Raw genomic sequence first — 10,463 nt, 5'->3', positions numbered from 1 at the left:
AACTTATAATAACAAGTCTTGTGCTATCCTCTTGCAGGTACTGTTGAAACTGCTCATCAGAATAGTCTTGTGCTATTTTCCGCAGCTGGAGCTAGGTCTGCCTACAAGTAGAAGGACTTCATAATAGCTAGTAGCTGTTTCGAGACTGGCTGCCATCTTCTGGATGTAGTCGGAGATCTTGGCAAGCACTTTCTTGAGTATCTCCACCTAAGGGTAGGGCTCCACGCCTTCCGCCCGGGGCTCCACCATATCAGCAATGGGCTGAGCTGCTTTGGTTAGCTCCTTGAGAGCAAGCTTGGTGGCCTCTAGCTCAGCCTCACACTCCCAGAGGATCTTCATGGCGTTCACCAGATCGACTTCTCCATCGACGCGCATTTTTTGCTCCTTCTCCAGGCGGTGCTCCAGGTTCTCGTACAGAGTGGATAACTTATCATTTGCTCCGTTATTCTGTAGTACAATTCTGCCAATCGGTGGCTCGATCTTGGAGATCTTCTTTTATCTTCTCAACCGCTGCAAGAACAACACAAGGAGCAATTCAATATTGTCAAAGTACAATCTGTACTCGAAGACCAGATAGGGAAGCCAAGTTACCTTTCAATGGATGTTTCAACATCTTGTTGCACTTATGGAGGTGATCCTTCTCCCTCACGGCTTGTTGGACAAGATTGTGGTACTTGGTGGCTTAGCCGTCGTACTTCATTAGTAGCCGGGAGGAGTACTCCCGCTCCTTAGCAAGCTCTCGCTCAAGTGCTTGAGCTCGCATCGCGGTGTCTCCATAGCCCTGGAGCATCTCCGACTTTCGGTAGTAGTGCTTGATCAAATCCTGCAAAACAGAGTAAGTATTCGTGTAAGCAACGAGTACTGATTTCAAGCTATGGACAACACAGAAGGAAACTTACCGATGAGTACTCGCCTACACGGCGGTACATTTCCATCATCATGGCCTCTCTCTCTATGGTGAATAGCGGGTCAGCGATGAGTTGGATATTCTCTAGGTTCACCCCCTTCGCTATCCATGGCTTCTCGTGCTCTTCGGCAATTGATGCACTGAGTGGAACCAAAGAGTGGCTGGTCAATAGACCCGCTTTAGAAGGTGGGATGGAGGCCACGGCGCGGCTGGTCGATAGACCCGCTTCAGAAGGCTGGACGGAAGCCAATAATTGAAGGGCTCCAGCAGCTTCAGCCTCTACTTCTGGCTTGGGGGCTACAAGGGCAGCCACAACACTAGAAGTAGTCTCCATCGTAGCTTTGATACATACCTCCAGCTCGGGGGCTACAAATGTAGCCACAACACTGGAAGTAGTACCACGATGAGCTCGGCTACTAGCAGCTCGGGGACTAGCACTAAAGTGTCATTTAGTGATAAAATTACATCGTGCATAAGTGCGGCAACAAGGGATAAGCACCTAGAGTTATTTCCGGTGCAGGCTGCTCCTCCGGCGGTGGACTTGTAGGCTCTGGGATGAGGTCTTGGGCCGAGTGGCTACTGCCATTGGTTGTAGATTTTGCGCTCGAACCTCCAATTTCCACGCTGGTGGCTTTCCTAAAAAATACAAGTTTCAGAAGACATATTACAAGGCAATATCAAGTCACAATCAGTATTTTCAAAGAGGGCTCCCCGGCCAGGCGCAAGGGCTTGATAGTGGGTGACGACTTATTTGGCAAGGCTTGTTGGATTGCAGCCTGATCCTCGTTAGCCTTAGTCACTGTCTCCGCCTCTCGGGTTGTTTGCGCGCCAACGGGGTTGGCCCTAGCGATGGGAGGCTCTTCGTCATCTTCAATCTCGATGACCTCCTCGATCGCTAGTAGCTCCTACTGCACACCTTCTGTAGTCGTCTTCTCCGCCTCTGTCACCTCCCCAACTACCTGCAATCCACCAATGTCATACTGAGTAGACATGGTGGTAAGGAATTTACTTACGAGTACTTGATTCTTAGGATCTTATCCTTCTTTGAATGTGATTATCGAAGGAGGGACGTCCTCAACGGTGAGAGGCTTTTTCGCCACACGCTTCACGGTGACAGTGCGCCTCTTCTTTGGTGGCAGTACCAAACCGGCCTCCAAGTCATCATTCGCCGCACGCTTGGATGACCCGCAGGAAGACTCGGCTTTGTTTGACGATCGGGCCTTGATCGCAAAATCTTCAGCAGCCTCTGAGTCAGAGCTGCTGAAGGAAGAGAATCCTTCTGACTCCTCCTCGACTACCCTTGGTACACTGGCAGTCGTGTATACGCGTGGAGCAACGTTAGAGCCATCCGATCCAGGTGGAGGAGGAGCTGAGCAAAACAAGTGAACTTCTTCCTGCATAAGAAGATAAGTCAGAATATCAACAATTACAAAAATCAGTACTCGGGGGCTACAGCCATGGGTACTTACACTACTTGGCGGGTTGGCGGTGCTGTACTCCCGCACGATTGTTGGGACGTCGCTTGCATGCTTGAACAGGCACCTCAATTGTGCCATAACTTTATCCACAGACAAGTCTTCTGATGATATCCAGGATGGATCGTTGAGGACGGAGTAGTTGTACTCCAAGTGCACCACAGTTGCAGGGGTTGGATCCACCTCTTCATGAAACTAAACACCACTCCTACTCCTGTCAGCTCTTGCTACTTGAGTATGTCTATCTTCTCCAAGAGGTCAGGTAGCTGCAGACTGTCTCCGTGGGTAGGCTCGTCCAACCACCGCTTGTTCCATATTGGGCGGTGGCCTATCACCTTGGGAAGTCTGGGCTCGTGGTTGCCAATATAACACTACCTCTCTTTCTAGCCAGAATGGGAGTCAATTAACTCGTAATCCAAATACAAGCCCTTGGCTTTCTTCCACATTTGGATCCTAGCCCTACCGACTACTTCTGTGTGTTCCATCTTGGGCTAGGGCTTGATTCTAAAAATCTTCCAGAACAGCTGAAAATGCGGCTAGATTCCGAGGAAGATTTCGCAAAGATGCACAAAAATTGCAATGTGCATAATAGAGTTGGGGTTGAGGTGAACCAACTCCAGCTTGTAATACTCCAAGAGCCCAGGGAAAAAAATCTAAAGACGGTAATGCTAATCCGCGTTCAATGAAGTGGGTGAAGATTACCGTTTCATGGGTGTAGTTCTCCATTGGCCAGGGGTTGCCATAAGCAGCCCTCCAGTTGATGAAGTCTTGGTCTTGGAGAAGATGGCTGCTACTAGTATCTTAATGTCTGCCTCCTTCAGCACGGACTTCTTCCAAGCACACGTAGGCAGTCTTGCCGTACTTGGGAGCTGGCAGCTAGATTTCCTTCGTCTTCTCTGCTTTCCTCTTCTTGCTTTCCGCCACCTTGCTGGATGTTGCTTTTTTCCCATTCGTGCTACCACGAGGGTCTTCTTGCGCATGCGCTTAGGGGATAAGCGATGGGGGTGGCAACACTCAAGATCAAGGATCGGGCAGCGGCGGCGCTAGGGCTACAGTGTGGAAGATAAAAGAGCAAATGGCTCGAGTGAAATGGAAGGGATAATTTCCTCAATTATTTATAACCACAACACAGTTAAAATAGTGGCGAGATTAATGGGGATATTCCATTTTTAAAACGCCTGAAGATTTCGTTCCTAGCTACTAGTTTCCAATTTTTTTGGAAAGAGATAAGGTTACTGTTGGCGAATGGTCACGTTGACCAGTGGTTGACCCTTATACCCACGGCTCGGCAGCTATGTGAAATGTGCCCAACAGCTAAAAACTTTTTTCTTTGGGTTTTAAGGATAAAGAAATGCAAAATTACAGATTGACCCTCAGCTTGATTATTCGATTCAACCAAAGGCTCGGGGGCTACTTCATATGGAGTGTGACTTTTATCGCACTTCCATATAAAATTCAAGATTGAAGATTTAAGAGTAAGTTAAATGAGGCTTGAGCACATTCTAGCCGTATGACAGTACTCGAGTATGTTTGAAGACTCAACCCAATGGAATACTCGAAGAGCACCAAAACTAGTCGGAGAATTCTACAAAAGTACTAGGGACTGCTATATTTGACTAAAAGGTACTCGGGGGCTTGTCGTACCTACATCTATGGACCCACTAGAAGGTTTGGACAATCCTAGATACAAGACTATAGATTGAGATGTGTCAGACATGGAGACTACGGTGTAGGACAGCATGATCTACATGGAGGACAAGTACTAGTCGAGGATTAGGAAACTACTCGTAGTAATTAGAGTAGGACTCACTAGTCGAATCCGACTAGTATTCTTGTAAACAACCGACCTGTAACCCTGCCCCCGTCAATATACTGTGAGGTAGGGACCCCCTCAAAAGCAGTTCAATCCAATATAATACAACCAACACACAGGATGTAGGGTATTATGCAATCTAACGGTCTGAACCTGTCTAAATTGTGTGTTTGAGTTCACCTTCGAGTTCTTAATCTCGGCAAGCCCCACGCACTAAACACTACCTCGGGCACCCCCCTCGGTAGGTTGCTAGGTCTAAACACCGATAGTACAAGCAGTCGCAAAAGAGCGCTAAGGCAGCTAAAACCAACACCGACAATGCTCGTCAAAAGAAATACTTTCATCATCTTGGGTCAGGAGGTTACAAGAAGGGGCTCATCAAATGGTAGGAGATGGAAGGTGACATAATTTCTAAGGGAATCGTACCGGCGACTCTCGAATGGCCGGAGCGAGCACAGTATTGGTATTATGCTCATGGTGGCACGCTCAATCTCGAAGATGGATCATTTGTGTTCAGCCAAGAATTAAAAGAAGCGGCTACAAGGTTTGTTGAGTTAATAAAGTCTACGACCAAAGGAACTTTCGTGCCTGATTGAGAGAAGGACAAACTGACATTACCGAGGCAAAGGCGTCATTCCATGGAAGTATGCCTTTCATGAGTATATTGATTCCTACAGAAGTCACCAATGAAGTAAGGCTGAACATGCACGATAGCTGCGAGAGTTGCAAGAAGATGTAGCTTTGACAAACGCAAGAATGGAGGAAGCAATCGAACGGCATGTGACTATGGTACTTTGAAAACAAGTTAGTGAACAAGTAGTTGCATCTTCAGGGGTTAATGTTGACGTAAGGCCCTCTCAGTGTTGAAGCAGCATCGCTTCCATGGAAGTCCTAGCAGGAGGATCTTCTGACATGGTTGAGGACAACCAACGCCACCCCATGAACAGTATCACTGGGAGGGCCCCTTGTGAGCTTGTTACTCCCGTGAAAAATAAGCTCATCGTGGTGGTTTATGGTGTGGCTGAACAATCGACACAAGGCCAAACAATTCATGGCATGGAGATTCCAGCTCAGGCTTACACTAAAGTTGGGGTGGACTGAGTGGTCGACGGTTGGGATGACCTGGAACTGAAGATTCCTGGAGGTGACAGGAAAAAGAATCTAGGAGAAGCCATCCATTATTGGATTCTATGGCCCAAGCTCTACATAAGGATTCCGCAGTCGAATCCCCCAGCCTTAGGATCGTCTCCTCAGGGCTCAAGGGCAAGATTACCTACGCCATCTGCCAGGGCACCCTCTCCACTAGCTGACAGGAATCCTAGCATGAGTCCACGCATTCCATCAGCTAACAGGGATCCTAGTATGAGTCCACGCTCTCCACCAGCTGACAGGGATCCTAGCATGAGTCTACCTCCCCCTGTTATGAGCAAGGCTACACAGCGAAAGATGCCTTCAGTTCCGCCTACTGCGGTAACAAAGAAGAAGCAGAAGAAGCCGAAGGAGAAGCAACTAGAGCCCAAGAAAGCTTATGAGAAGATTGATGCAAAAATCGACGCAGTAATGGATGCTGAGGTTAAAGCTCACTTCACACGAAAGCCTCCCGTGAAGAAAGATCCACCACTTGACAAGGTTAAATTTCGGGCTTTCATTAGAAGCATGGAGAAAAAGCCAGAGAAACCAGTGCTATCTGACTACGACCGCTCAATAACAAAGTCTTATCAGAAGAAGAAAAGGGAGTCAAGTAGTCCACAGCTCGGAACCCAATCCAACCAATCGATTGCCCCACTCCAGGTGCTTTTGGAGTTTGATCAGAACCTGCTTCTATTCGCCAAAGATACAAATCTTACCGCAGCTCAACTTGAGGGGAGGATCACATCCCAAAGCATGCTGCGGCTGGTAATTGAAAATTTGAGTTAGGGAAAAAGCTTATGTTGCCGCTGTTGGTGGACCGTCTTCCAACAAAGATGTACAAATTGCACCAATGGTACATGGAGACTTTAGCCACTAGTTTACTCATGCTCGAAGTTCGGATTGGAGATCAACATTATTTTTGTGGTGATGCCATTATAATTATGCCGCTCGAGAAACTTTATTTCCTTGACAATCAAGACGCACTTGACAAATCACTCATCAGTTCCTAAGTTCTACAAGTGTTTAATTTGCTCTAACTTCAAAAATCCCTGCTCTAGTCATTCTGCGACGTCTTATCTTTTATTCTATTTTGTATCATGCAGGATTGAGATTCAAGCTTGCCGGAGGAAAGGATACTATGACGTCAGCTTCATGGATCCGGATGTTATAAAATGAGGCAACTATAAGAGATAAACCAAATCGGACCTTGAAGAATATATATGATTTCTTAGACAAGCAACATTACAAGAAGTACATACTTCTGCCGTACAACTTCAAGTGAGCATGTTTCCCATCTCTTTTCTTTTTTGAACTAGCAGTTAAAAATAAGACTAAATAGCTTTTGACTATGCATATATGTATAGTTCCCACTGGATACTCCTTGTTATCGTGGTTGATCGAAGCGGGGTCTATATTTTGGACACTCTGAGGAAACCAAGAAATCAATACACCGACCTCATAGTCATGCTTAATAGAGCATGGACTCGCTTCCATCAATATCACTCTGGTGAATTCAAGGAGTAACTTGATATCAAGTCTGAATTCCCGGTATGTATTGAATTTGCACATCTCATGTCATTTCCTTGAACACAACAAATATTCCATAACTTCTTTTGCCATATATATAGTATTTGAGACAGTGCGGATGTTTGTGAGTTCATCCATAGCTTTTGTAGGTCCGAAGCGTGTGACTGACCACAAACTCAAAGTACATAGACAAAATTCTTAACAATATATTGGTTCTAATTGTGCAGATCCATTGATCTAATATAATAACCTTTGCTAATAACACAGATGATGCATATAAAGGAAGCACGAGATGGAAAAAATCATGGCAATTCAAGAACAACTCATTGGATTTCTTCTTGACAAGGTAGTAAATCCAGCGGGAGAGTTCCATAACGCGTTATGGATCAAATCTGCATCACCGTCAAAACTCGACTTAGAATAGTTGATCCAAAATGTTGAACTTGGAAAGTTGATGCAATGTAATATTATTCATATATGTGTATGCACAATATGTCTATATATAATATTATCTCAAATGTAATATTATAAATCAAATATAACTTTATATAGATTAGCATATTAGAACTAATATACGTAAAGGAAACAAATACGAAATACTAATATAAAATAAAGAAATAGAAAAGAAAATGAGAAAAGAAACAGAAAAGAAAAAGAACTTAGTACCGGTTGGTAATACCAATGGGTACTAAATTGGCCTCGACCATGCGCAACATGGCAGCCAAATTAGTACCAGTTGGTATAAACAACCGAGACCCGGTACTAAAGGTCCCCTTAGTACCGAAATAGCAATCCCGATTGCACAACCGGTCCTAAAGGGAGGTTTGGATCTGATACTGAAGGCGCATTCTCCAGCGGAGGGACTATTCCTCACTCAACTGAAAATATAGGAAGTTAAGGACCTAAGCTGTGGATCTAACCTTCAGGTGGTGTTATCTGTCTCTTGCATAGTTTTCAACCTCCACCGTACCTTTTGCCACTCTCGGGCAGTGCTGCCATTGCATCTATCCACTCTCAACATTGCCCTAATCTGGAGTTTCATGGCCATTTTCTTCCTTTAATCCATCATCCCTGGCCTGTCACTACTAAACAAACATCATATTAGATGGCTTGTCGGTAACTATTTCTTTGGTAACGTGTCATTGTCCGCTCGGTGTCCCCCCATCAGCCTGTGGCATGTGGATGGCACGGAGTTATTGGTCTCTGCAAATTTCCTTTCTCCCACAAGGCAATCCACTCCCCCTTTTCCTATTGTTGCTACATGCAATCCAGACACTACATGTTTTGTTTCTTCAGTTCTACTCCCTCCATTTCAAATTATAGGTCGTATAATAATATCTATGAACCTAGAAAAGTCAAAACTACCTATAATTTGGAACGGAGGGAGTACATCTCACGGCCACTAAGCAGCGTGGCACCCATGCTCGCGCAACACTACTGTTGGAGAGGTGTGCGTCAATAAGTGCATCATTGTCCTGTTTCCATTAATCATCGCCTCTTCTGTCAGCAGCAGCAATAAAGAGCTTCGGATTGGACTTGATGATGCAGCCAAGAGGAAGAATGCACTTGGTTTAATTTGTTGATTTTGATTACACACGAGGCTTTGTTCGGTGTATAGTCTACTTTTCATTTCTGCTGCTGGATTTCTGCTGCATACAATCAAGGCTTCCTTTCTGTGCTCAGGGCACAGTTTACATCTTGGTTTTTCCTATTTTGCCGTTCGCCATGTTCAATTATTGTTGTCATTGCAGGCTTTAGGTGCTGACTTTGTTTCACTGTTTTAGTGGCTATAGATTATATTAATCTTTTATAGTGAACCTGTTAATATAGTTAGTTTCTTTAAAATTTTTGTTGCGTTTTTTTTTTGCTTCCATCCTTCTCCAGTGGCTGCTTATTATAGTTAGGATGTTTGTTGTGTGTGGTTCTTTTATCTCCTTGATGTAGATTGATGCTCAGTGCGTTGGTATAGTACATAATCTTATATCTTTGTGAATTTTTTTTCAAATGGCACCATTGTGTGGAAATGGATATAGCTTCTGGCTGTTTGTGCTGGTGGTAGAGTTGTCAAGCTCTTCTAGAGCTGTCATTACAATGCGCTCTTCAAAATCCATAATTTAGCTATGGCAACCATTCATAATCTTAGTATCAGTAAAGCCCAAGCCAACACAAGTTTTAGGCCTAGCTAAGTGCGCACTTAACCATGTGGTATCTTTCTTTCTTCTCATCATCCGCATGCCAGAAAAAAGTTAGCTCGCTCCCTATCCAATTTAATATATCAAATCCTGTAATAATAAGTTTGACCATTTGAGAATTTATAATTGCTTTTCTTTATGGACCATAAAAATTATATTTTAATATATCTAATCCTGTAATAAATTGTCACAAATTTATGCTGTCACGTTTATTTATCAGTGTTTTTTTGGCAAATGATGTGAATAATTATACTATATAGAGCCGAACTTGCACTTTTAAAAAATACTGTGAATGCTATCCACAAATTTTAGATGTGCTATAACCAACGTCGTTGCACCCTTTGCATTGTAGCCCCTCTCCAAATCTCGTAGGTCTCGTGAGGAAGGATTTTAAAGACAAAGATGAGAAACCACCAAACCTAGGCAAATTATCAGTGCAATTTCATCCAAATTCACCCAACCGAACTATTTGATGCAAAGTTACAAGCCAAAATTGATCATGGGCACTTGTTCCTTAGCGGACATATGTATAGCAAAAGATAATTAGTGTGTCAATAAAAATTGCAAGTATACAGATTTAGTATTTGAAATATATGTTGGCAAATATTAGAAGTAACTTAAAAGTTCACTATTTTCTAGTGCTACTACTTTCCATAGGAAAAATTATCCACAATACATACGTCATTGATTTGTGTATGATATGGACTTAGGCCTACACGTCATAGATAAAGTCCATATCACTTTTTAGGAATAATGAAATTTTCAATGGTATAGGAAGAATTATTCTAAATGGTTGTAATGTAAAAGAAAACCATATAAATCATAATTGGCTATTCAACAAAATTAAACGCAATACATTATGATAGATTAGTTTGGTTAGGTTCATTTTGGTTGGCAATGTGTGTTCCTTGATAACAAGGCATTTACGATGATTTCATCGATCTCAGTATATCCTAGAGCTAGGCATTCATTTAGAATGCTTAGGGTCTGTTTGTTTGAGCTGCAATTTTTGGAGCTTTCTGAAAAGTTGGTGTTGGTTTTTTTTCTAAAAAGCTAATAATAATTTTTAGAAGATGTGTTTATCTTTCTAGGCCCAAAAAGCTAAAAAAGCTTAGTTTTTTCTGAGCGTCTAGCTTTCTGTAAGCTGCACAAGAAATTCGTTGTTTATTTGAACTTCTAGATTTTCACGTTAGAAGTCACCTTATGATGGCAGCTGACGTGCATTCACGAATCTCAGATACTCTATTTGTTTTATATCAATTCTTCAATTAAACACTAGAGGAAAAAAATGAACAAATTATCTTGAAAATACTTCACAAATTTTTACTAAACATGCACACCTAAGCAACCTTGCTGAACCAAAATTGACCAAAATACCCTCAACACATAGCATCCCACACACCTACATGGAGGTAAAA

The 10,463-nt window shown here is 43.2% G+C and overlaps 1 long non-coding RNA gene across 1 annotated transcript; it reads left to right on the top strand.

Moving 5' to 3' along the window:
• Positions 1-4,830: 4,830 nt before the first annotated feature.
• LOC117835093 (uncharacterized) lies at positions 4,831-7,336 on the top strand. Its single transcript, XR_004635926.2, has 3 exons — positions 4,831-6,604; positions 6,691-6,874; positions 7,121-7,336. It is a non-coding gene; the product is annotated as an uncharacterized lncRNA (long non-coding RNA).
• Positions 7,337-10,463: the final 3,127 nt, after the last annotated feature.

This window comes from Setaria viridis, chromosome 1 (genome assembly GCF_005286985.2).
Source record: "Setaria viridis chromosome 1, Setaria_viridis_v4.0, whole genome shotgun sequence".
NCBI lineage: Eukaryota > Viridiplantae > Streptophyta > Magnoliopsida > Poales > Poaceae > Setaria > Setaria viridis.
The sequence above is the reverse complement of the archived record's forward strand: the minus strand, read 5'-3'. Positions and strand labels throughout refer to the sequence as shown.